The following is a 26,598-nucleotide window of genomic DNA, read 5'->3' on the forward strand; positions in this document are numbered from 1 at the left end:
CATCAAAACGGATACGCGCCGTACGGCCGTAACAACTGAAGGGAAGCAGAGACACCCAAAGGTTCACAGGGCAGACAGTCCACAGAACTCACTGCAGACTAGAAAGGAAACATAATTCTGGAAAAGTTAGCACTCACTGCAAACTAAACCTGCTTGCAAGCTGAGCATACCAAGAGGCTGCAGAAACACGTACTCAACACCTTAAATGATCTTGTGAGGAGCTGCGACTGTAACAAGCCTTACTTGTTCCTTACACCTGGCCACTTTGTGGTGGCTGCTGCTGGTTTCGCCTGCGGTCCCACAGTTAAATCACCCGGGGGGGGGGGGGGGGGGGGGGGCGGGGTTGGAGGTCTCCCTAATACTTTTCCTGTCCCACTGGTTGGTCCCAGGTTCCAACTCCTTTCACGCACGCCCACGTCCTCTCTTTGAGGAGGGCACGTGCTGCTGGCCTGAACCTCTGGGTTTCCCAACCCCATGAACTAAGCAGGCTCCTGCTCCTGTAAGGGAAGTTTTCACAGGAACTAGCCTCACGATTGATGGGGGCCACCCCTAACAGGTGCAGCAAAATGTCAAGTGTTCTTTATTGACCTGAAAGCCATGATAAGAAAAAGACCCAGAACTGTGCCTGATTTAAACACTAACTTCTCCTGGTGGGTCTCAGTATATTACACTCAGTACCTCTTCCATGGCACCTTCCCCTCAGCTGAGGCGCCGGCGTTTTCTTCCTCTTGAGTTTGGGGTCTTGAGTCTGTTCAATACCTTTAACTCCGTGCTCTGGCCTTGAAGGAAAACCTCCAGTTGGCTAAAGCCACATGGGTCAGCATTCCCCAGCCTTATGACACCAGTACTTTTTCCCTCCTTGAAATAAAATGAGGACATTTCAGAGATACCTTGTTCCTGCCTCATTTCTGAAACTGATTTCTTTCACGTAGTTTCATCCAACACTCCTTCCACTCAGATGCAACTCCACGGCAGGATCAAGCAGATCAGCTCTATAAACAAAGTTGAGTACCGGTTTCACTCGCCTTGGTTTTAGACGGGAATTGTGCACTCCCTTGTCTCAAAAAAATCCTAATCATTACAAACTCAGAATGTCTGTTATGTCAGGGTAATTTCTATTATATCGCGGTATCAGTTCATTTGAAAGCTACGAGAAATGCAGTGTTAGTTCTCTTTTGAGCTTTTGGAAAAAAAAAGCTTTTCTTTATCAACAGGTAAAGGGCGAGTGTCAGGAGGATGGAGCCGGGGTCTTCTCGGTGACGGCCAGTGACACGACGAGGGGCGATGGGTGCAAGCTGGAGCACAGGAGGTTCCACATTAACATAAGGAAAACCAAAAACTTTTTCACCGTGAGGGCGGCAGAGCACTGGAACAGGCTGCCCAGAGAGGCGGTGGAGTCTCCTTCTCTGGAGACATTCAAAACCCGCCCGGATGCGTTCCTGCGTGACCTACTCTAGGTGGTCCTGCTCTGGCAGGGGGGTTGGACTGCATGATCCTTCGAGGTCCCTTCCAAGCCCTGACATTCTGTGATTCGACCTGCGAGTTTATCAACGCAGAAGACAGAGAGAGGAAACAAAAATTAGCTCAAATGCAAACATTTTATTATTCAACTCATTTCAAAATAAATATAACTTATAAGCCATGTAAAAGTTCTAGGGGTGGGGGATTAATTGGAATGCGGCCGATCGTGAATCTCTCTGCTGTGAACTCTTGTATTTCTTCAGCCGACAGCTGGCTAACGCTGCTCCTCCAGCACACATTCACTAGGAAACAAAAAAAAGAAAACCACAGGTGAAGGTGAAATTACATGGCCAAAACAAAACCACCAGAGGCTACTGCCTACTTTGAGTCCAGAGTCACATTCAAATACCCGCTACCGTGAAAATTAACAAAATTAACTGGACGATCTTACCATATAAATGAACGTGCGCTGCATTCCATAGCAAAATTAAGGAAAAAAAAGAAGAAAAAAAGAGGAAAAAAAAGAAAGGGCTATGTTTTTCTATAAGTTTTTGGAAAAGAATCGAAGGCATAATGCTGTCCCAGGGGCTCTGACAAGTCCTGAAATCTTTGTTTCCTTCCTTGTCCTCCCGCCTGCAGCTCCAACCCCATCTTGCTAATAACACCACCAGCGTCGAGTGCCCAGCCCAGGTTCCAAACAGGGATCGCTTTCTTCCCATGCCAGCAGGACCACAGAGAACCAAGCGAAGCAGTGTTTTCCACGGTTCTTACTGTATGTCCCAGCCTGCCCCTCGTGATCATGTCCTCTGCATTACCTCTGAACGGCCGACGGACAGGCGGCATCCATGGGTCCATCGCCGCCTGGTCCCATGACGGTGCCTTCCAACAGAAAGAAAAACCATTAAGTCATTAAAATGTGAAACCACACCACATCAACATGAGCTGCAAGTGGAACCGTTCCAGCGGTGGCGATCAGCAGCTTGAGCAGAAAAGGCGGCTTTTCCCCCCTGCGCTGAGCCGGTCTCTCCGGGAGCTGAACCCAGCGAGCTCCCCGGGACCTCCTCCTCACGGCACCGCGCCAGCAGCAGCTCCGGGGCACCGCAGGGAAGGGGCCGTTTGGCTCACGCTGCTTCCCCGGGGAACTGCCCCAGCCCGCAACGAGACACTCGCAGCCGCCGCTTCCCGAGACCCGCGTCCAACGGCAACTGGGCCAACCGCTCGGCTGCGGAGCTCCCGCCGGCGGCGGGCTGCGCGGAGCCCCGGCGGCAGGCCCGGCCCCGGGGGCAGGCCCCGCCGCTCAGCCCCCACCTCCAGCCCCCCGCCCGCCCGGCTAGAGGCTGCCCAGGCAGCCGGGCGGCCCCGCGCCCTCGGCGCCGCCGCCCTCGCCGGTACCTGGGTGCCGCGGCGCACAGGGCCCGTCCCCGCCGCCGCCACGGCCGCCGCCGGGAGGGTCGGTGCGGCGGCCGCCCCCGAAGAGGAACCGGCCCACGGCCGCCGCCGCCCAGCGCCGCCCCATGGCCGGGAGAGGCGGGCGCGGCGCGGCGGGGCAGGGCTGCGGGGGAGCCGGGGATCGGCGGGAGGAGGAGCGGGCCGGGGAGGAGGAGCGGGAGGAGGAGCGGGCCGGGGAGGAGGAGGCGGGCGGGGCCCGGCCGGGGCCCAGCGCCCGCCGCGCCGCCGCCACCGCCGCCGCCACCGCCGCCAGCAGCGCCACCGCCGCCAGCTGCCGCGCCGCCATGTCCGCCCTCGGGCAGCCGCCGGCAGAATGAGCCCGAGGGCCGCCGCGTCGCCCGGGCGAGGGCCGGTTGCTGCTGACGCCACAGTGGCTGTCACCCGGCAGCGCGGCCGGGCCCTGTCGCGACAGGCGGCCGGGCCGGCAGAGGGCAGCGTCGCCCTGCGACCCGCTGTCCGCCCGGAGGGGGGGGGTGGGAGGAGGTGCCGGGCCCGCGCGGAAGGCGGCCCCGTCCTCCTGCTGCCGACGGGGTTTTCGGCTGCGGGGCGGGAACGGACACCTCCTCGGGGAGAGAGAGAGACAGAGAGAGAGAGAGAGAGAAAGAGGCGGGAGAAGGGGCTTCGCCGTCTTCACAGCCGACCCAAACCGGTCACTTACCGATAGGGGATGTCTCCCTTCGTCATGTTATTTTAGTATCATCGAAGGTAAAAAGCCCAAGTCCCTTTGAAAAGGGCCAGGGGAATCCAAAGTCACTGGAGAGGAGCAGATTTGGTGACTAAGATTTGCTTCTTTCGGAAACAGGCCAGCAATTACACTTTACAAGATCTACAACCGTCCTGTTACCCCTATTTAACAACTGTAATACGGGTCACAGCAGCCAGGGCTGCTTCAGAGTTAACCCCCTCCCCTAGAGTTAGCTTTGCAGTCCATGCCTAGGCAGAGGTTTTGTTATCCCCTTTTTTCAGAGGAGAACCCCGATCAAAAATGGATGCTTTGTCAACCTTCTCCTTCCTTTTGACACAGCACCTCCATCACTCTGAAGTCTGAGCCTGGTTGACCTGAACTGGCTCTCAGCCAACGTGAGAGGAAGGCTCTGTAGGTGAACACTCTGTAGGCGAACGCTCTGCTGTGGAAAACACGCCACTTGCCGCAAAAGACTCGAAAGGAGATGTTGGGAATTCTATTTGAAGGGACCTCTGCATCATGACGTAGCAGTAGTTCATCAAGGCACTAGCTTTTAGTGGTGTTGTGTAAAATCGTTAAATTTGAAATGTTAGACCTGTGTGCATGTTTTGAAATCTGTAAGCATAGAAACCTCACCAGGTGATTGCGGTTTAGAAACTAGAGAAAGTGGAAACCTGTTATGCACCAGTGATGCTCTTTGAAAACCCCTTATTCCTTTTATTCTGATTTGAATACCAATAATTCTAGTTAGTAGATATTAGTAAGGGTGACTAGTGATAATTTTAGGTAGATCAGTCTTAAATAGAATAAATGATCAAATATAAAGTAAAATCTGTATTGCTTATGCTGCTAGCATGCCTCTGTAAAATTCCAGACCTAAGGTATTCACTAACCAATAATCTGTTAGTGGTTAGAAACAAGGACAGTATGTTGTAGTCCAAGATGTCTGCAAGACAGGATTTATGATGGTACCCATTGTGTATAATCTTTGAATCATGACCGAAGCAGGTACGAGCCAAGAGCCTGCAAGCCAGGGACATGTTCCTTGACCAAACATGGTCAGTTCGAGGAGTGGTCGAGACCTCCGACTCACGGTCCACCTACCCAAATTACACCACCTACTCAAAAGAGAACAACAGAAGACTAGGACAGAGGCTGCGCGCTAATTAGCATCAGAAGCGAGAGAAGAAGAACCCATCATCGAGAGGATGAAGCTAAATATGTATTGTATAAATTAACCATGTATGAATTTACTGTGTAAATATCTGTTGATTGCAATGTGCAGGCGGACATCTTTGGGAAGGATCCCATGTCCCCGGTGCGCATCGTTATTAAAGGACGTCTCTACTTACCTAACTTTGCGTAGATAAGTTTTTCTTAACCCACTGCAGATTTGCAACAGTGGGACCACGACTAGGTCAACACAAAGGAGGGCTCTCCTTACGAGGCAGCAAGCCAGGCCCTGGCAAGGTGCAAGCACTGCGTTTTGTTTCCTCTAATTTTAAGGTATTTGCCTTACCAGCTGCCGCTGCTGCCAAGGTTGCTAATGGCTTCAGCAGGAGAAGAATGAGAAATTTCCATCGGAAATAAGACGGACAATCGCTGTGGGCTTTTTGCTTGTGACTTGGGTGACAGCGCACAAGGCTGACACTCCGTGCTAACTGCTGCTCCACGCTGGATGACAAGGGTGGGCACTTGGTTACACAGCTTGTGTCTGACCTCTGTGGCACTGGGGCCTGTGGTAGAGACAATCCTAAGAAGGGGAAGCGTCACGTAGCAGAGCGAGTCTTACACGGTGTGAGAAACTTGACAGACGTGTGCCTTCCAGGCCCCTAAAGCGATCGATCACCTGTGAGCTTGCTCAGTCAAGCAGTGCATTCCTCCAGCTGCTCCCATGGGCTCGTGAAGCCAAAGGAAAGCTTCTGCTCCCTTCAGAGAGCTCTGCACCAGGTAGTTAAGGCCAACGGTCTAAGAGCAGAGAGGAGTCCTTCCCTCTGTCATCCCAACAGCAATCAATAACAAAGGATTTCTTTCTTTCTTCTCTATTCACTGCAGCTGCTCCTGCTGCGAAAGCCCACATGAATATGACTTCATGTTGCAGCCACTGGAGAAGATCCCATAAATATTTGGGAACAAAAATATTTTACACGTTTGGGGGAATAAATTTGTAAAAAAACCCCCAATCTTAAAACTTGTACCTGAAGTTATGCAGTGGCTAGAGACTGAAATAATATACACCGCATAATTCTTACTCTTGCCTCAACCTGGAATTGCTACCCTGATACCAGCAGTAGTGTTCATCGAGTGGAAACACAATGGCTCGGGCAGTGTTTCTATTTCAGGCGACATCAGCTTCAGAAAGAAACACAGCAAAGTTTTCGCACTGCAGTTTCCGAGTCTTACAAGATGCCCCAATGGCCTAAGCGAGAACAAGGGGTTTTGGGGACCTGACTTTGGAAAAAATTGTTCCACAGTGAGAACCCCAGAACCCCAAGTGACACCTGCAGTTTATTGTTCAAAGAGAAAGATCCCCACGGTTTTATCACAGGGAATCAACAGCAGTTTTAAAAATCCTATTTTGAGTAGACGTCATCGCAACGAAAAATGTCAAAACTAACCAACAGCCATGGAGAAAAAAGTCTGCACAGTTTGCCTGCTCCAGCAGCTGTTGCTTGACCTGTTCAACCCAGGCCTGAACTCTGAGACGTGAGTGGAAGAACCTGATGATCCTGCATTCCTGTGTCCGTGGTCATTTACACAGCCCTAGATGGGTTGCTACTCCGCTTCTTCAACTCCAAAATACAGCAATTCAAATCCTGTCTTCAAAAGCATCCCTTCCCTGCACCCCGTTTACAATTTGACCCAAGGTCTTACACAACTAATTCCCAGTTGGATTGCTGGGACACCCTGTAGCTGACAAAAAGTAAAAAAATTCCAAACTGAACGATTCTGTACAACACTTTCAGCAGCGCGCTTCCTTCTCTATCGCTCCTTGAAAAGATGGATGAAAACCAAAAATTTCTTAGAGTATCGACTCAAGCGAGGAGACTGCCATTCTATTAATTCCTCTGGCTTGTTTCTGCACTACTTGGGGCAGCCTCGAGATTCCTGGAAAGAACAGACACAGAAATAATTCTCATTTCTCTTAGTCTCTGCCAGGAGTAGCTGAAAGGGGCAGCTTTACTGAGGGCCTCTTTAAACCTTGTCCACCTGGTTTCAGTCAAATCATCCAAAGAAACGGCAAACGTCTCCTTCAGAATAGCTGTTTCTTACTCAGGACAACACCCAGTTACAAGGAAATAAATGGGCAGAAGTCCCATTGCCTGATGTCATAAAGGCTGTCAGCTCGGATACCTGGTCTCACCTCAGAACACCACTAAGGAGGGGAGTGCCAGGCACCCTTTTCTCTGCTAAGCACAGCCAACAGGCTCTTTAAATGGCATCAGAAGAGCTGCTACGGGGATTCTGATTCCAACCTGGAAAGGAATGACGTAGTCAGGGCAGAAGTCCCTCACATTTCTTAACAGCACTTTTACTACAGCTTACAGCCAGCGTGCGCTGGTTTCTTGGCTACAGACTGGCAGGCCTGAAGATGCATTGCTGCTTGTTTTAAATGTACTTGGGAGCTTGCGCGCGTGCTTAAAAGCAAATCTGGCCGACCAAGGGCACACCCGAGTCCTCATCAAAACGGATACGCGCCGTACGGCCGTAACAACTGAAGGGAAGCAGAGACACCCAAAGGTTCACAGGGCAGACAGTCCACAGAACTCACTGCAGACTAGAAAGGAAACATAATTCTGGAAAAGTTAGCACTCACTGCAAACTAAACCTGCTTGCAAGCTGAGCATACCAAGAGGCTGCAGAAACACGTACTCAACACCTTAAATGATCTTGTGAGGAGCTGCGACTGTAACAAGCCTTACTTGTTCCTTACACCTGGCCACTTTGTGGTGGCTGCTGCTGGTTTCGCCTGCGGTCCCACAGTTAAATCACCCGGGGGGGGGGGGGGGGGGGGGGCGGGGTTGGAGGTCTCCCTAATACTTTTCCTGTCCCACTGGTTGGTCCCAGGTTCCAACTCCTTTCACGCACGCCCACGTCCTCTCTTTGAGGAGGGCACGTGCTGCTGGCCTGAACCTCTGGGTTTCCCAACCCCATGAACTAAGCAGGCTCCTGCTCCTGTAAGGGAAGTTTTCACAGGAACTAGCCTCACGATTGATGGGGGCCACCCCTAACAGGTGCAGCAAAATGTCAAGTGTTCTTTATTGACCTGAAAGCCATGATAAGAAAAAGACCCAGAACTGTGCCTGATTTAAACACTAACTTCTCCTGGTGGGTCTCAGTATATTACACTCAGTACCTCTTCCATGGCACCTTCCCCTCAGCTGAGGCGCCGGCGTTTTCTTCCTCTTGAGTTTGGGGTCTTGAGTCTGTTCAATACCTTTAACTCCGTGCTCTGGCCTTGAAGGAAAACCTCCAGTTGGCTAAAGCCACATGGGTCAGCATTCCCCAGCCTTATGACACCAGTACTTTTTCCCTCCTTGAAATAAAATGAGGACATTTCAGAGATACCTTGTTCCTGCCTCATTTCTGAAACTGATTTCTTTCACGTAGTTTCATCCAACACTCCTTCCACTCAGATGCAACTCCACGGCAGGATCAAGCAGATCAGCTCTATAAACAAAGTTGAGTACCGGTTTCACTCGCCTTGGTTTTAGACGGGAATTGTGCACTCCCTTGTCTCAAAAAAATCCTAATCATTACAAACTCAGAATGTCTGTTATGTCAGGGTAATTTCTATTATATCGCGGTATCAGTTCATTTGAAAGCTACGAGAAATGCAGTGTTAGTTCTCTTTTGAGCTTTTGGAAAAAAAAAGCTTTTCTTTATCAACAGGTAAAGGGCGAGTGTCAGGAGGATGGAGCCGGGGTCTTCTCGGTGACGGCCAGTGACACGACGAGGGGCGATGGGTGCAAGCTGGAGCACAGGAGGTTCCACATTAACATAAGGAAAACCAAAAACTTTTTCACCGTGAGGGCGGCAGAGCACTGGAACAGGCTGCCCAGAGAGGCGGTGGAGTCTCCTTCTCTGGAGACATTCAAAACCCGCCCGGATGCGTTCCTGCGTGACCTACTCTAGGTGGTCCTGCTCTGGCAGGGGGGTTGGACTGCATGATCCTTCGAGGTCCCTTCCAAGCCCTGACATTCTGTGATTCGACCTGCGAGTTTATCAACGCAGAAGACAGAGAGAGGAAACAAAAATTAGCTCAAATGCAAACATTTTATTATTCAACTCATTTCAAAATAAATATAACTTATAAGCCATGTAAAAGTTCTAGGGGTGGGGGATTAATTGGAATGCGGCCGATCGTGAATCTCTCTGCTGTGAACTCTTGTATTTCTTCAGCCGACAGCTGGCTAACGCTGCTCCTCCAGCACACATTCACTAGGAAACAAAAAAAAGAAAACCACAGGTGAAGGTGAAATTACATGGCCAAAACAAAACCACCAGAGGCTACTGCCTACTTTGAGTCGAGTCACATTCAAATACCCGCTACCGTGAAAATTAACAAAATTAACTGGACGATCTTACCATATAAATGAACGTGCGCTGCATTCCATAGCAAAATTAAGGAAAAAAAAGAAGAAAAAAAGAGGAAAAAAAAGAAAGGGCTATGTTTTTCTATAAGTTTTTGGAAAAGAATCGAAGGCATAATGCTGTCCCAGGGGCTCTGACAAGTCCTGAAATCTTTGTTTCCTTCCTTGTCCTCCCGCCTGCAGCTCCAACCCCATCTTGCTAATAACACCACCAGCGTCGAGTGCCCAGCCCAGGTTCCAAACAGGGATCGCTTTCTTCCCATGCCAGCAGGACCACAGAGAACCAAGCGAAGCAGTGTTTTCCACGGTTCTTACTGTATGTCCCAGCCTGCCCCTCGTGATCATGTCCTCTGCATTACCTCTGAACGGCCGACGGACAGGCGGCATCCATGGGTCCATCGCCGCCTGGTCCCATGACGGTGCCTTCCAACAGAAAGAAAAACCATTAAGTCATTAAAATGTGAAACCACACCACATCAACATGAGCTGCAAGTGGAACCGTTCCAGCGGTGGCGATCAGCAGCTTGAGCAGAAAAGGCGGCTTTTCCCCCCTGCGCTGAGCCGGTCTCTCCGGGAGCTGAACCCAGCGAGCTCCCCGGGACCTCCTCCTCACGGCACCGCGCCAGCAGCAGCTCCGGGGCACCGCAGGGAAGGGGCCGTTTGGCTCACGCTGCTTCCCCGGGGAACTGCCCCAGCCCGCAACGAGACACTCGCAGCCGCCGCTTCCCGAGACCCGCGTCCAACGGCAACTGGGCCAACCGCTCGGCTGCGGTGCTCCCGCCGGCGGCGGGCTGCGCGGAGCCCCGGCGGCAGGCCCGGCCCCGGGGGCAGGCCCCGCCGCTCAGCCCCCACCTCCAGCCCCCCGCCCGCCCGGCTAGAGGCTGCCCAGGCAGCCGGGCGGCCCCGCGCCCTCGGCGCCGCCGCCCTCGCCGGTACCTGGGTGCCGCGGCGCACAGGGCCCGTCCCCGTCCCCGTCCCCGCCGCCGCCACGGCCGCCGCCGGGAGGGTCGGTGCGGCGGCCGCCCCCGAAGAGGAACCGGCCCACGGCCGCCGCCGCCCAGCGCCGCCCCATGGCCGGGAGAGGCGGGCGCGGCGCGGCGGGGCAGGGCTGCGGGGGAGCCGGGGATCGGCGGGAGGAGGAGCGGGCCGGGGAGGAGGAGCGGGAGGAGGAGCGGGCCGGGGAGGAGGAGGCGGGCGGGGCCCGGCCGGGGCCCAGCGCCCGCCGCGCCGCCGCCACCGCCGCCGCCACCGCCGCCAGCAGCGCCACCGCCGCCAGCTGCCGCGCCGCCATGTCCGCCCTCGGGCAGCCGCCGGCAGAATGAGCCCGAGGGCCGCCGCGTCGCCCGGGCGAGGGCCGGTTGCTGCTGACGCCACAGTGGCTGTCACCCGGCAGCGCGGCCGGGCCCTGTCGCGACAGGCGGCCGGGCCGGCAGAGGGCAGCGTCGCCCTGCGACCCGCTGTCCGCCCGGAGTGGGGGGGTGGGAGGAGGTGCCGGGCCCGCGGGGAAGGCGGCCCCGTCCTCCTGCTGCCGACGGGGTTTTCGGCTGCGGGGCGGGAACGGACACGTCCTCGGGGAGAGAGAGAGACAGAGAGAGAGAGAGAGAGAAAGAGGCGGGAGAAGGGGCTTCGCCGTCTTCACAGCCGACCCAAACCGGTCACTTACCGGTAGGGGATGTCTCCCTTCGTCATGTTATTTTAGTATCATCGAAGGTAAAAAGCCCAAGTCCCTTTGAAAAGGGCCAGGGGAATCCAAAGTCACTGGAGAGGAGCAGATTTGGTGACTAAGATTTGCTTCTTTCGGAAACAGGCCAGCAATTACACTTTACAAGATCTACAACCGTCCTGTTACCCCTATTTAACAACTGTAATACGGGTCACAGCAGCCAGGGCTGCTTCAGAGTTAACCCCCTCCCCTAGAGTTAGCTTTGCAGTCCATGCCTAGGCAGAGGTTTTGTTATCCCCTTTTTTCAGAGGAGAACCCCGATCAAAAATGGATGCTTTGTCAACCTTCTCCTTCCTTTTGACACAGCACCTCCATCACTCTGAAGTCTGAGCCTGGTTGACCTGAACTGGCTCTCAGCCAACGTGAGAGGAAGGCTCTGTAGGTGAACACTCTGTAGGCGAACGCTCTGCTGTGGAAAACACGCCACTTGCCGCAAAAGACTCGAAAGGAGATGTTGGGAATTCTATTTGAACGGACCTCTGCATCATGACGTAGCAGTAGTTCATCAACGCACTAGTTTTTAGTGGGACCACCGCTAGGCCATCACAAAGGAAAGCTCTCATTACAAGGCAGCAAGCCAGGCCCTGGCAAGCTGCAAGCACTTGGTTTTGTTTCTGACCTCTGTGGCACTGGGGCCTGTGGTAGAGACAATCCTAAGGAGGGGAAGCGTCATGTAGCAGAGCAAGTCTTACACGGTGTGAGAAACTTGACAGACGTGTGCCTTCCAGGCCCCTAAAGCGATCGATCACCTGTGAGCTTGCTCAGTCAAGCAGTGCATTCCTGTCCTAGGTTACAGTGTAAAATGTGCCAAAAGGAAAAAGAAGTATTCTATTACCATCTTCAGGAGCTGTTGAGACCAGTTGGGGCGGTGCTCCCTGCCTCCCCCCTCTGGACTATCTCCTGGTAATGGCCCATCAAGGAACTGCCTCACGACTCCCCATCCCATTGTGAGATGCTCCGCCCGGGGGGGGGGGGAAGGAGCCAAGCAGTCCATGCCAAATAAAAACTGAGATTTCGAACACCCTAGCAGCCTTCTTCCACCGGATTCCCAGAGGAGCTTTTCACCCCACTGGAGTTCCAGAGGACAAGAGCTACCTACCTACCACTGGACCTTCGGAGGAAGACCAGACTCTTTTACCTGATTGCTGCTTCCACAGAACTACATCCATCGCTTCAGGAGGACTGCAGCCATCATCTTATCGGACTGCTACTGCCACCCTAACAGGGTGTCAGGTTGTATTTCTGACTCTGTCAGTGTAAACCAGTGGGTTGTTTGTTTTTTCCTGACTTGTGTATATATATATTAGTAAAGAACCGTTATTCCTATTCCCCATATCTTTGCCTGAAGGCCCGTTAATTTCAAAATTATAATAATTTGGAGGGAAGGGGGTTGCACTTTCCATTTCAAGGGAGGCTCCTGCCTTCCTCCGCAGACACCTGTCTTTGAAACCAAGACAATTCCTCCAGCTGTTCCCATGGGCTCGTGAAGCCAAAGGAAAGCTTCTGCTCCCTTCAGAGAGCTCTGCACCAGGTAGTTAAGGCCAACGGTCTAAGAGCAGAGAGGAGTCCTTCCCTCTGTCATCTCAACAGCAATCAATAACAAAGGATTTCTTTCTTTCTTCTCTATTCACTGCAGCTGCTCTTGCTGTGAAAGCCCACATGAATATGACTTCATGTTGCAGCCACTGGAGAAGATCCCATAAGTATTTGGGAATATAAAATATTTTCAGTTTTTTGAGGAACGCATTTGTAAAAAAAAAAAAAAAAATCTTAAAACTTGTACCTGAAGTTATGCAGTGGCTAGAGACTGAAATAATATACACCGCATAATTCTTACTCTTGCCTCACCTGGAATTGCTACCCTGATACCAGCAGTAGCGTTCATCGAGTGGAAACACAATGGCTTGGGCAGTGTTTCTATTTCAGGTGATATCAGCTTCAGAAAGAAACAGCAAAGTTTTCGCACCAGAAGTCCCAGTTAATGAAAACAAATGCAACAGACAGAAACTCAGCCCTTGAGTAAGTCTGCGGTTTTAATACACTACTTCTACCTGCCCCAGAAACTGAAAAAGCAACCTGTAAAATTATGAAGTGACTATGAACCCAATGGGCTTCAATGCATAACAAGGCCAATCAGCATTTTTTCGCAACAAGATGATTTGGTTTGGTCCTTACAGGACAGAGTCTCTAACAAGTAGCATGCTGGTGGTCAGTTAAAAATGAAGCCACAATAATTCCAGACTGCCAAAGAATTCTGTGTTTCTGTCAGCTCACTCTCGTTGTCCAGAACATCCAAAATTGTAATTCACAAATCTTGATGGGTACAACTCTGACTGAAAGAAAAAGTATATAATTTTATCATCAGTGTTTCTGCTAGAAGGTCTGGTATACTTTCATAGGTGTCTTTTTCATTTTGCAATTACGTAATTCTAGCATTTGAAGATTCCTCTAATAGCACTTCTAAAATCCCAGTTTGTTCCAATGCTTATGTGACATAGATCTGTACCAGTTCCACTTCTGGAAAGCAAGTTACTTTTTCTTAATGTACTGCCTTGCACCACCATTATCTTCATCTTCTACTACAGGTTAGAACGAGTCAGCCAGGGAAATTCCTGGAAGCAAAAGAAAAAACACCCCAGAATAAAATTGTATCAGAATGGACAAACAGTAAGAGGAACAGGATACAAATATGTATTAACTACCAGGTGGAACCCACAGGAAAGACAGACTGCTCAAAAATGTTTTGTCTCCTTTTGTCAGGAACAAAAAGGAACAACCATAAATCCTGGAAACAGTCATGACAGACACTTTGCATTAATAAGAACCAATGGGAAAAACTAAACCCAACCCAAAACCACAAGGAAAGCAGATGGCCAGTGTAAAAACACTTACTCTGCTATCGCCCAGGTCCAAAGACAATCTTTCTCTGTTGCAGCTGACTCTGCACTGTCTGCGGTTCAAGTGGTACTTCCTGAAGGTTCCAGAGGCTCACCTACATGACCCTTGCAGAAAACAGAAAACATACATACCTGTTTCTTTCTCTCAGACTGTGGACCAACCATTACATTTATAAGAGGAAGTGTTTGCTTGTCAGTCATGCTTGCTTTCAGAGCATTCTACAATTCTTCCAGCATTTTAACAAAGTACCCTTTACCTCCAAAGGCAGACACCATTTCCTCATAGTGTGAGTTTGGCAGGAGAGAAACAGGAGGTACACTGTAACGAAATGGAAACCTTCTGATTAACCACAGGGATGAGTTGCTAGACTGACCAATTTAATTACTTCAGCACTGATTTTAAAGTGTGAGATGATTATTGTGCAGGCCTGATGAATTCTTCTGGGCTGCAAGAACTATGTCTCCTATACCACTTAAACTACGGTTATAGGGTAGCAGACTCATTTTCATCTCCTGGAGATATTCCTGAGCAAAGCTTTAGCCTACGTCTCTTGGTACCAAGATCTCAGCTCCAGGAGCAGAAGCCCAGCGTAAACTCAGAACACAAGTCCCAGGTAATTTTGGAGATTATCATGATTTCAGAGGTTAGCCTACTACAAACTCTGTACTGCGTGGCCTGAACTGCCGCAGGAACCTGAGACAACGAATAGTCATCCTGCTGCTGCACTGTTATCCCCATCCCATCCCGGCGCAGCGTGAGGTGGGCGGCGAGCGGCCATTAAATGTTGATGGCGCATGCGGAGCCTGGCTGCGAGCGGTTGGGGTGGGGAGGCAAACGGGCCTGCCGGGGGGCGAGAGGGGTGGGGAGGCGAATGGGCCTGCCCGCCGTACCAGGGGAGAGAGGGGTGGGGAGCGGTACGGGCCTGTCCGGTGCCCGCCGGGGGAAAAGAGGGCAGCGCTCTGCAGCACGCCTCGGCGAGCGGCTGGCCTCAAACCGGGGGAGGCAGGAGAGGGTGGGCGGGCTCAGCACCTGACCGAGGCTCCCCTAAGGCCGCATTTGGCATGTGGCAGCTTGGCCTCGAAAGCCTGTGGAGCCACGGGACGAACTGCGCGTGCGGGTGGGGCGGCCGGCTCCGCCATGTGATGCCTCAGCGTTGTGGGGTGGGTCGGGTGTGGCCGACAGGGAGCGCGGCGAAGGGCAGGGTGTCCAGCGGAGATTCCCGACAGGAGCATTCCTGAGGAGAGGCGGGAGTGCAGTGCAAGGCGCTGCCCCAACATCCTCACCGGAGAGTGGTGTGCCCCACTCTATTTATCTGACTCTGCCCGGCTCTGCCGCGCTGCGCCCGCATGTGCTGGAGGAGTGACGCAGTTGTCCTGCCCCGCCTGCTGGGGCTGCCGTCTTGAGTTGTTCAAGCCAGAATACTCATGATGGGAGCGCTCAGTTCATCTTCGCTCTGTCAATGCCTTAGATAACATAGATCTTTAATTATGAAAGTATATTTCAGGCGTCTCGTGAAAGGTATAAAACTTTGTGTAAAAATGTTATTTTAGAACAGGCAACGTTCTTTAAAAGTAGATTGTGCCTCGGGGTAAAAACCAGGAAAGTAGATCAAAGTTATATAGTGCCTTGCACACAGAATAAACATATTCCAGAAAAGGAAGTGCAGGACACCTGTTTATATTGAGCTATGATTGCATTGCTAAAAAACCTAGATAGTAAAATATGTTAAAATATAGTGCAGCATATAAAAGCAGTAGATGGGAGGAATCGGTGAAAAAACCCTTAATTTCACTGTATTTTTACATCTCTGTAGGGGCTGCTGTGTTATATGTTCTATATATTAGAATGACAGCATCACAGTTCATGGATACCACTCAATGTAAAAAAGACAATTATTTTTCTCATAGCAAATTTAATATTTTGCCTAATAACTGTTACTATTTATGTTACTATACTTTAACAGGCATTTGCTATTGGTCACTTAAGAGGACCCAGACTAGTGCTGTGCTACTTCTGCTTTTTATAGTCTGATGGATTCTTCTGAGTATAAAAGTGCTAAGCAGCAGGCTATGTGTTGCTTTCCTCTGCGTGTAGATCTATGTACGGTGAGAGTTGAGTTTCCAAAGTTGTTGAAAAGTGAGCTAGTGGATACTTTACTTCACAGTGTACTGAGATTAGATGGTTCGGAAAAACTGAATAGGAAGACTGTCTACGCTGTGACTGGGGGGAAAACTTGTCTGAATCGGCACCCAAAACTTAAACACCAGTCTTTCTACCTTTCGTACTAGAACACTGTGACTGCTATGAAATACTTACATTTGGGTGAGATGATCCTACTGAAGCATATCTGTCAGGCGAAAGACCACATAAATCACAGGAAACAGACAGAAAAAGAGATTAATTTATAAAGCATTTCAGTTCATGAAAATTTATTTTAAAGTCATGGCTCAGGTGAGGTGAGAGCTTTGTAGACCCTGAACAAATTAACTTCTCTTCAAGGGAAGGATTTATTAGATAGCGTAGCACTTCCCATTAGGAAAAAAAAAAACAACCAAAACAGAACGTGGCTGAGACTTACTTGGAGTCTCACAGCCTGACTGCTGAGTAAATGCAGATGGGATCTTTATTTTGGCCCGAAAGATTACTGTCCCCGAGCACAGCCTTGGAGCATGTCACAGCTCTCCCTGTTAGAAGCGATCCATTAGGTAGGAGGGTTCTGTTGTCTAAGCTGTCAAATAGGGGAAGGGCATTAGGGAGCAGTCATGTAGGTGCTCAGCTGTCATCTGTGAGAGTGGCAATAATCACAACCAAGTGTAAGGACTCAGAGGAATTACTTTAGTTATGAAATTATTTTAGTTGGCCAGGTTCAGCCAGATGGAATTGTCTAGTTGGCTGTTCAGTGCTAAACCTCTTGGGCATCTAAACGATGGAGGAGGGGATTCAGGTTAGTACTTTGAGTGTTTCTGGCCTTTCTGACCACCAGAAAAAAAACGTGATGGAAAAAAGAGAATTCTCCAAGTATGTCTGTAAAATACAACATTTTGTAGAAGCCTATTACCTGTTGATTTTTTGTGTTGGTTTGTTTGGCTTAGAAGGCAAAAAGGCTGTTTTTCTAACACATGGCAATTCCATCCTGAGATCTGAAACTCTCCAGCTTTTTCCATCACTAGTAATGATGAATTCTAATTACATCTTAGTTGACAACTTTGTTGAGAAACAGCTGACTAGAACCCATTCCTGTACTAAATAGGCATTTTGGCTCTGAAGGGATGACAGAAATAGCAAAAATAGTTTTGTCAGTGAAATGCAACACAGTATGTTTCTTTTCAGTGGCTTCCTTTACTGTGAGAGGCTTCCCACCTCTCCTCTCCCTGCTACTGCTTTTTATCTTCGTGAATACCTTGGTGTTTCATTTGCATCTGCACAGGAGAAAGTAGGATCTTCTGTTCTTGATATGCATTGCCAAATCACACACCCCACCACCACCACCCCACCCCCCGTAAGTGCTGGCTGTTTTCCTCAAGATGCAGAATAGCAAGGGGAGCTTATTGCACATCACTTATCAAAACTGTTTATATAAATGGAGTGTCTTTAATAAACTGCTTACAGAGATGCCAAGGCTTTATTCTGTTTTTATTGTGCTTTAAGTAACTGAAATTTACCCTTGAATGCATGTATATATGGACGCATTGGCAAAGTTCAAAAAAATATAATGTGTAGTTGAGCTTAGCAGCATCTAATAGCCAAGTTACTCCTGGACCCTTAGTAAGTGTTATTACATATTAAAACTCTTTGGTTGAGGAAACAAATCTTCTGCCTACTGTGGTCACTTCAGGTTATGATTTTCCTGTCCTACACAGTTTGCTGTCAAACCAGTGTTGCAAATAGCGTGTGGAGCTCATGGAAGCAAAGAACTGGCTTAAACTAAGATACTGCTTACTAAATGCCTTTTAATAGCTTTCCTCACCCTTCAATTTGTTCATTGTTGATACTAAACCAGTTGGTGTTTAGACAAAAGATAAAAAAGCATTGAGGAATGCTTAGCCGCTGCTTTTCATTCAGGAATAAAAGAGATATTTTAAGTTAACTTGCCATAGACTTTTTTTTTTTTTTAGGTACAAAACTACATTTAATATAACATGAATAAAAATAAAAATGGGATCAGTTTAAAATGGATCTTTTTTTTTTTCTGCTGAACTCCTAATGGGAACCAGAGAAGGCTCTTAACACATGTATCTTTCAGTCTGTATTTGCTTTGGAAAAATCAGGGGGTTGTGGATCACAAAGACTGAAAGGTGCTAAGAGTGTTTTGGAACATTTTTTTCCTTGGGTAAAGAGTTACTGAAGAGCAAATACCATTAAAAAGTCAGTAACTAAACTTGAAGGCTGTGAGCTATCAATCGATAGCATCAGTGCATCGCTCCTGCGTGCTCTTTCAGCTTCACTGAGACTCAAGATTTAATTCCCTAGTGATGCTAGTAACACTGCAGTGACATATTGTCAGAATAATTCTGAATGACATGGCATTTCTGTAGTATGTGTGACTGCATCAGTCAGGCCTTGTGGTGTGTAAGTCAATATTTTCCCAGTGTGGGAAGTCAAAAGGCTACATGGGGTGCCCCAACCTTCCAGACTCACTAATTCTTCCTTTCTTTTTAAGAAAAGCTCAGTAATGCAAATTTTCTGCATTTTGTATGGATTTTTGCTTTACTGTTACTACTATGAAAGAATTTTTAACCTTACGTATGTGCATTGTATAGGAGGAATGCAGATCTGAATTGCGCTCAACGTTTTTATAAATGCTGAAAAAAGCTGCACTGTGTGAGACAAATTAGTCTATTAATTACATATGTGGAGTTGGAATAGAGTGAATCCATAATCCATCAGGAGAGGCGTTTTCATGATAGATAGATAAATGCAGCAGTAGCATCTAGTGTAATTCTTTTGTCAATTATCTGTTTCTGTATTGATAAAATAAGTTCTGTTTCTACTTGACTACTAAATACAGTGTCCAAGTAATTTTAGGAAATGCTACTTTTAAATTCATCCCCCATCCCCAAAAGGGGGACAAACTGCAAATTTGAGAGCTACTTTTAACTTTTCCCAAAGGTGTTTTGACATATGGTGCAGTAATCAGAAATGAATGCGCAAGTTAATTGTAAAGAGAGACTAAGCAAGGAGATTAGTAGGACTAACTATATATGAAGCTAAAATGCTTTTAAACAGGACACAGTTATTTAAAGCACCAACTTCGATAGATGTAAGGGTTAGAAACAATAGGCGCATGGTCGTTCAGGAATTTAAAACCACCACACGGTTCAGCCACTGCTGAGTCTCGGTTACAGTCCCTATTTAATTCTAAATATGAGTTCCTGGCATGATTTGTTGCTCAAGCTCCCCCCACCCCACCTGCTTTTTTTTTTTTTGCTCTAGGTTTATGGCGTACACCATGGTGGATCTGTGCTGGAAGCTGTCCATCTGCTTTTTGTGCTCTCAGGTTGTCTCGGGAAGAGTTAAGAGGGAGGGGCATTATGCTGCTGCCATGTATGAACATAAGTCCATACTGAGTCCTAACCGAACAGCCCTGGTTGATTGACAGTCCGTGCTGGAACTCATGGGCAGAAACCTAGACATCTATGAACAGCAAGCAGTGGCTGCTGCAAGACAGGTATGCGCAGATTCGTAGCAGTTGCATGTGTCCTATATATAGAGAGCAAGTGCTATTTGAGGATAATCCTTCACATTTGTGTTCCCAGACAACTCAAGCCATGTTTATATACATAACTATGGTCTGTTTTTCAGATAATCTGACCTGCCAGCAGCTCTGAAAAAAATCAGGCCAATTAGCAACTTGCCTGACTTGAGTTATTCCAAGCTTGGAAAAACACGCCTATAGTTATTTAGTATATGGAAATTAATTTTCGATTTTGGTCTCGATACCTAGCTCCTGTTTTCTTAAATGGAATGTTTTTATTGAAAGATTGTCTTATAGGCAGCTGTCTTTGGGTTTGATTTTATTTCAGTGCTCTCAGTGGAAATTCTTGAATGTTTCTAAAAATTAAGGAAGTTAAATGCTTTGGAAGTGAATGTTCCACCATTAACAGCTTTGTGGAAGTAAAGTTTTCCATTCCTTTCTCCTACCCTCCATGGAACGGCTTTCAGTCTAAATAGATTTAGAGGAGAGACACTAGTATTTCTGGCTGTTCTTATGCCTAGCCTCCTTTCCTTCCCTCCCCAAGAAAACTCAAAGCTGGTTCTAGTCAGAGGAAGCAGGCATTGCTGCCCCCGCGCAGAGAAGAACTGACTTGCAAGTCACAGATCTGTGTTCTGGAACAGAAGAACCATTCTTATATCATTTGAAAATGTGGTTTGTTTTTTTGGGTTTTTTTTGAGATGTTCCATTGACTGGGCATCACAGTCCAGAAGCATAATAGCTGGTTTTATGCAGTACTGCATCCAGGGCACATAAGTTATCCCAAAGCCATAGCATAGGTAACATGTTTGAACTGACTTTTGAAAAGTCAGAGGAATTTGAGTGACTGATGCTGTGTCTGTTTTAAGAGGAATCTACCCCATTTTTAGGAACAGTTCAGATTTCCCTGAGCTTCAGGTAGAGCCAACCTAGCTCTGACATGGCTACATTTCTACCAGAGTCTGCTTTGCTTCCACAGTCAGGCTGTTTCTGAAAACAGCACTCCCAGTACCCTCTCCAACCCGATGTACCTGATCAAGGCATATAGCCTGGACTAAGCGATGCTGCACCTTTGACACAGGTGCAGCACCTTTGACAAAGTTCGTTTGCAAATAGCATAATCCTGAAAGAAAATTAAGACAAATGTTAACATCATCAATCTTTAAGCTGAATGATGTCATTCTCATGACTCGTGTGAATGGACAATACTTTTGATACGAATTTGGATGAAGGCTGCTTTTATTTGCATGCCCTCAAAGTAATGTCAAATAGGGTATTTTTCAAGCTAAAGGTATGCATCAGGTTAAATAAGCTTTTTTTTATACACATAGTTACACCTACTATGAAGTCAAAGAAGAGATATTTTCAAACTACATTCTTGTCACAACACACTTGGGTTATCCGTAACTTTCTTTAGCTCTTTTTACCCATGGGATTCCCTTTTCTCCTTTCGTATTTAGGTCGGTTTTGCTTTGCCTACAAAACGTGTCTCTGTTTTACATACAGGGGGCACAGGTCATTGTTTTTCCTGAAGATGGAATCCATGGCTTCAACTTCACCAGAAGCTCCATTTATCCTTACTTAGATTTCGTTCTGCATTCCCACGCTGTGAAGTGGAATCCGTGCAGAGAGCCGTATCTGTTCGATGACACAGAGGTAATGCAGGAGTGACTTCTGCAGAGTGGTGGAATAACTGGCTGCTAGCATTGTGTTCCTATTGGGAATCTAGCTCTAGTAGTTTTGCTTAGGGAAGTAAGCAAGAAGTTTAACAACTCGTAGTACTGTCACTTGGCACCATGCTACCGCATTGGCAGCATGGCATCCCCTTCCAAGGGAGCAGGGTGCTCCACACTCAACTGCAAAATCCCCACTAAGGTGTCTGCATATCTTTAATAATTAGTTGTCATCGAAACAGGTGTAGGTTGGTATGCAACAATACCTCTGTATGGCCTGTGGCCTCTCTTGCCTCCTGGATCTCGGGGTAGGAAAACAGAGGTGGGGGAGCAGCTAAACCCCAGGGCACTTGCTAAGGAAAACATAGGTATGAAAGCACAGGCGTAGCCTCTGGGCTCAGTCACAAGTTACTCAAGGTTGGCAAGTGGCTGCCTGCCAGCAAGATCCATGGTAATTACCCCTAATTCAAGCTAGTTTGGCACTCGGTGTAACGCAAGGTGATTCAGCGTTGGGAGAGCTACATTAACTGCAGTAGGGTAAAGGCAGGCCTGTGGGCAAAACCTTTGATGCAAAGGATCTTCACATCCTTTGGGCTCTCCTTCATGGATCTGAGACCTCACATTCTGGATTTAAGTGACTTTAATTAGACCTAGCTTAATTCTCCCTAGAAGCAAAGTAATAACAGAACCTGTCCACGTCACACAGCCAGTTCCATTGTCCTAAAAGTCCATGGGCAGATAACCAGACCGGAACATGGGCAGTGGCTCATCCTGGTCATTATTTTTCTGCTACATGCCATTTATTAAGTGAGTTTCGCTGACAATAATGGCATTTTTGTCCTCAATGGTGGGAACAGAAGGAGGAGAACAGTGTGAACCTTCCAAATCCTCTTGCCATATTTCTGCCATACTGGTTTCCTATTGGCATCCTTGCTCAGCGCTGTCCACAGTTAATTTGTTTTGAACCAAAACAGAGACAGTGTGGTCAGTTCCTGCGACACCAGCATGAATGATCAGATAACTTGTGATTTCCCTCCAGCTTATAGCATTACAAAACTAAGCAGCTCTGTTTTTCTTACAAATATATTGCTTTCATGCTTGCCAAGAGAACTTGCAAGTGTAACACTTTTTTTGTTTGTTTAAAGTAAGTGGGAAAATGAAAACCATCAGCATTTCTTGTACATCTTCTTTTTAAATTCAGGGTGTTTAATTTTAAGCACAACTTGGGGATGATTTTTTAAGCTACTCATTTAGTGCATGTACTAATGGCAGAGATGTACTCAGCTTGATGTGCTGATCAGGCACTGGAAAGATTTTGCAGAAACAGAACAAAACTTGGGGTTACACCCTTTGCTGAGGCTAACCAAGAAGTTTCCTTTTTTCACAGTGAAAACTGCACTGTGCTTGCACTAAATCTGTCTTTTTAATATCCCTATTTTCCCCTTCCCAGGTAAAAGAAGGACATTAACCCGCTTCTCTCCGAGCAGGCTGTTTCACAGGTTCAACAACTCCTCAGCTGGTCTGTTTAGGAGAGGCTGTGGCTGCGATTTGCCATCCTCTGTGAGGAGGATATTTGCAGTCGGTGAGATCAGTGCCTTTTGTATGCAAGCAAATCACATTATCTAGGAACTTTCTAGAGATCAAAATGCTTTTGGTGAGTCCTAGGAACATAAGACTGGACATGACAGGTCACTTCAGATGTTCCTTGTTTCCCCAAAGTGAGGCAATACAAAACACCTGGGCTGTTCCTGACAAGCAAGAGTAGTTATCCATTGAGCAGTCTCTTACATTTTCAAGCAAAGATGGCTCTGCATAGTATCATTCCCACCCTAGACACTCATCAACACTTTTCAAATCAAAAGCATGGTTCTGCAGATCTTTTCAGTATTTACTTATTCCACCAATAACTCAATTTCAGCCGGGTTACTCGCTTATGTAGACTACGCACAGTGTTTCCTATGGTTTTACCTAAGAAGCAAATGAAAGGGAATTCTTATTCCCATTTTCAGCGAGTGTACAGAGTCGTTACAATGATCAAAAATGTTTGTGATTTCAGACGTAAATTTTGAGATGTGCAAGACCTGCCTGGTTTGGTTTCTTTTTTTCTTTTTTTTTTTTTTTTTTTTTTCTTGGGAGTACATCATGTTTTCATAACTTACCCCCAGCTGACCCGGTTGCAGGTGGAAGTGCATGCAGCACTCCTGTGAATCTGATCCTGGATGTAACACACTGGGTCTCCAGAAAACAAGGTACCTGCGACCAGAAGCCACCTGCAACAACACAGGTATGACTCCCTCCCTGCTGTCACACAAGGTCACCGCAGCACACACAAGGTTAGACACTCCTGGGGGGAGCCAGGCTGCCTTGGTCACAAAGCCCTGTCTCTCTCTCTCTGACTCGGTATTTTGAGAAAGACATATTTGACCTTTTTAATGATGCTGAAGTCTGTGAATTACTAATCTTTGTTGGATGGATTAGGCATTCTTTTTGGGCTAGAATGTGGTTTTCTAAATGTGATGCATTCTCATTTTCTCAAATTCTCAAACAAGTGTTTAGCCATGAGTTTTTCAAAATCAATTCCGCATAGCTGTTCCAGGCCTTCATTCACTTGAAAGAATGTGTTTAGTCTTCACCATTTTAAACTGCATCAGACCATCCTAGTTAAACGTATGTTTTAATAACTTTATTTATGGAAAAGTTTTACAGGGCTAAACCTAATTTCTAGTAAGGAGGTTTAATGGGTTTCATTTAGCAAATGATGTCAGCAAGCACAATATTATCAGTGCTTTTGCAGGAGAGATTGGTGAAGTGGTAATGATAAATCACACTTGTGACAGCAGAAACTGTGATTTCACATGGGTAGCCAGCAGCATCCAGCAACTCAGCTGAGTCACTTTAAAGGATCACAGACATGTCATTTCTCAAGTTTAAGTGTATCTGTTAAAAATCTGTTCTCACTAGGAAATCCTTAGCAATCATATTAAAAGAAAACTTGTGTATCATCTCTCTGTCTCACTATGTTATTTTGAAGTCAGGAGGAGTGAGGAGAAAGTATATCACAAATATATTAATGTGGATTCTTATCTCAGAATTTGTTTTTATATTTCCCTTTTAGATGGTTTTGACATTTCAGTAAGTTTATAACTTTTGACATTTCACCTGACTTGTGGATGAAGGGAAGGTGGTGGATGTATTTTTTCTGGATTTTAGTAAAGCTTTTGGTACTGTCCCTCACAGCATCCTTCTGCACAAGTTGTCCAGCTGCGAGATGAGCAGATGTGCAATGTGCTGGGTGAAAACCTGGCTGAAGGGCCAGGCTCAGACGGTTGCAGTGAATGGAGATAAGCCACCAGCGGTGTTCCTCAGGGTTCAATCCTAGGGACAACTGTTCAATACTTTTATCAATGATCTGGATGCAAGACATGATTGTACCATTAGCAAGTTTGCTGATGATACCAAACTGTGAAGTGCTGATGACTATCTTGAGGGACAAGATGGCTTGCAGAGGGACCTAGATAGATTGGAGCATTAGGCAATATTTAATGGCATGAAATTTTAACAAGTCCAAATGCCGGATTCTGCACCTGGGGTAGAGTAATGCCAGGCACAAGTATAAATTGGGAGAGGAGTGGCTGGAGAGCAGCCCTGCAGAAAGGGATCTGGGGATGTTGGTCAACAGCAGGCTCAACAGGAGACAGCAGTGTGCCTTGGCAGCCAAGAGGGCAAACAGCATCTTGGGGTGCACCAAACACAGCATAACCAGCCGGTCAAAAGAGGGGATTATCCCACTGTATTCAGCATTGGCGCAGCCTCAGCTTGAGTAGTGTGCAGTTCTGGGCCCCACAATTCAAGGAGCATGTTAAGGTACTCGAACGCGTCCAGAAGAGGGCAACAAAGTTGGTGAAAAGGCTGGAAGAATGTCCTACAAGGAGCAGATAAGGACTTCGGGCTTGTCTGTTTTGGAGAAAAGGAGGATGAGGGGCGACCTCATTGCCCTCTACAGCTTCCTGAGGAGGGAAAGCAGAGAGGGAGGTGCTGATCTCTTCTCCCTGGAATCCAGGGATAGGACATATGGGAATGGTTCAAAGCTGTGCCAGGGGAGGTTTGGACTGCACATTAGGAAGCATTTCTTTAACAAGATGGTGATCAAACACTGGAACAAGCTTCCTGGAGAGGTGGTTGATGCCCACAGCCTGTTGGTTTTTAAAAGGCATTTGGACAACGCCCTTAATAACATAGTTTAACTTTTGGTCAGCCCTGAAGTGGTCAGGCAGTTGGACTAGATGATCACTGTAGGTCTCTTCCAACTGAACTATTCCCTTCCCTTCCCTTCCCTTCCCTTCCCTTCCCTTCCCTTCCCTTCCCTTCCCTTCCCTTCCCTTCCCTTCCCTTCCCTTCCCTTCCCTTCCCTTCCCTTCCCTTCCCTTGAAAATAACAATGAGACTATTATTTGCCTGAAATGCCAGGGGGTTTGCAGCTCCAAAACCACTTTGAAGGACACCTATCACAAAGATTACAAGTGGTAACAGGATTTTAGTTTACTCTTCTCAACCTGTTTCAGAGCTGATGCTTACAAGCAGTAGCATGGGGCACACCTGTAGCCAGGAGCAGGCTGATGCAATCCTCACTTTAGCTTGAAAATACATCACTTGAAGCCCAGTGAAGGAAAGTGAGAGCCACAGAAGGTTGCAAATCCCCTACATCGTGTGGAGAGCTGGGTGCATGGTTATTATGGTTGATGAAATATTAACCTTTGCCAGAAACAGGAAAGCAAGTAACTGACTGATTCCCAGAGAAGGTACCCTCAAGAACAAAGTGTTAGGAATGTGAGTTTTCTCTCTTTTTTTGGGTAATGATTTTTTTTCACATTAATTTTTATCTTGGGATCCAAAAAACTCGCAAAACATTCTCTCACCTAGTTTATAATTATTTCTTCTCTTGTATTTCTAAAGTCTTCCTTTGTTTCAGCCTGTGGACTGAAGAAAGGACTGTTACGAATGTCATGTATAACTTCAGATGAAAAACTTAAGTTTCCTTCCCCTGGATGTGAGACATAAGGGCCACCTTGGTGGAGCACAAGCACCAGGCACCTAGCCAAAATTGCCCAAAGGAGCCCTGGCAAAGGGCCATGATCAGCACTGCAGAGGAAGGCAAAAAAACCCCGGAGACATTTGCTAGCCCACCATGGGTGAAAAAAAGCCTTCCTCCTGCCAGCTGCAGGGCACGAGAGGCCATCTTGGTGGTGCACGAGCCGTAGGCAGTAACCCAGCCAAAAGGGGTGGAGAAGCCCTGACAGGTGGTGATGTTCAGTGCTGCAAAGGAAGGCAAAAAACCCCAGGGGACCAGTGCCAATCTGCCTGGGGGAAAATTCCTTCCTGACCCCAACGATGTCAACTGGCTATTCCCTGACCCTCCCTTCACCA

The 26,598-nt window shown here is 47.7% G+C and overlaps 2 long non-coding RNA genes across 2 annotated transcripts; both read right to left on the reverse strand.

The window, feature by feature from the left end:
• Nucleotides 1-1,579: 1,579 nt before the first annotated feature.
• Nucleotides 1,580-2,885, reverse strand: LOC147415090 (uncharacterized). Its single transcript, XR_015183567.1, has 3 exons — nt 2,854-2,885; nt 2,277-2,340; nt 1,580-1,763 (listed from the first exon to the last, which is right to left on the reverse strand). It is a non-coding gene; the product is annotated as an uncharacterized LOC147415090 (long non-coding RNA).
• A 5,968-nt stretch (nt 2,886-8,853) lies between these two features.
• Nucleotides 8,854-10,163, reverse strand: LOC147415091 (uncharacterized). Its single transcript, XR_015183568.1, has 3 exons — nt 10,126-10,163; nt 9,549-9,612; nt 8,854-9,037 (listed from the first exon to the last, which is right to left on the reverse strand). It is a non-coding gene; the product is annotated as an uncharacterized LOC147415091 (long non-coding RNA).
• Nucleotides 10,164-26,598: the final 16,435 nt, after the last annotated feature.

This window comes from Leptosomus discolor, chromosome 7, assembly GCF_034619465.1.
Source record: "Leptosomus discolor isolate bLepDis1 chromosome 7, bLepDis1.hap2, whole genome shotgun sequence".
In the NCBI taxonomy this organism is placed as follows: Eukaryota; Metazoa; Chordata; class Aves; order Leptosomiformes; family Leptosomidae; genus Leptosomus; species Leptosomus discolor.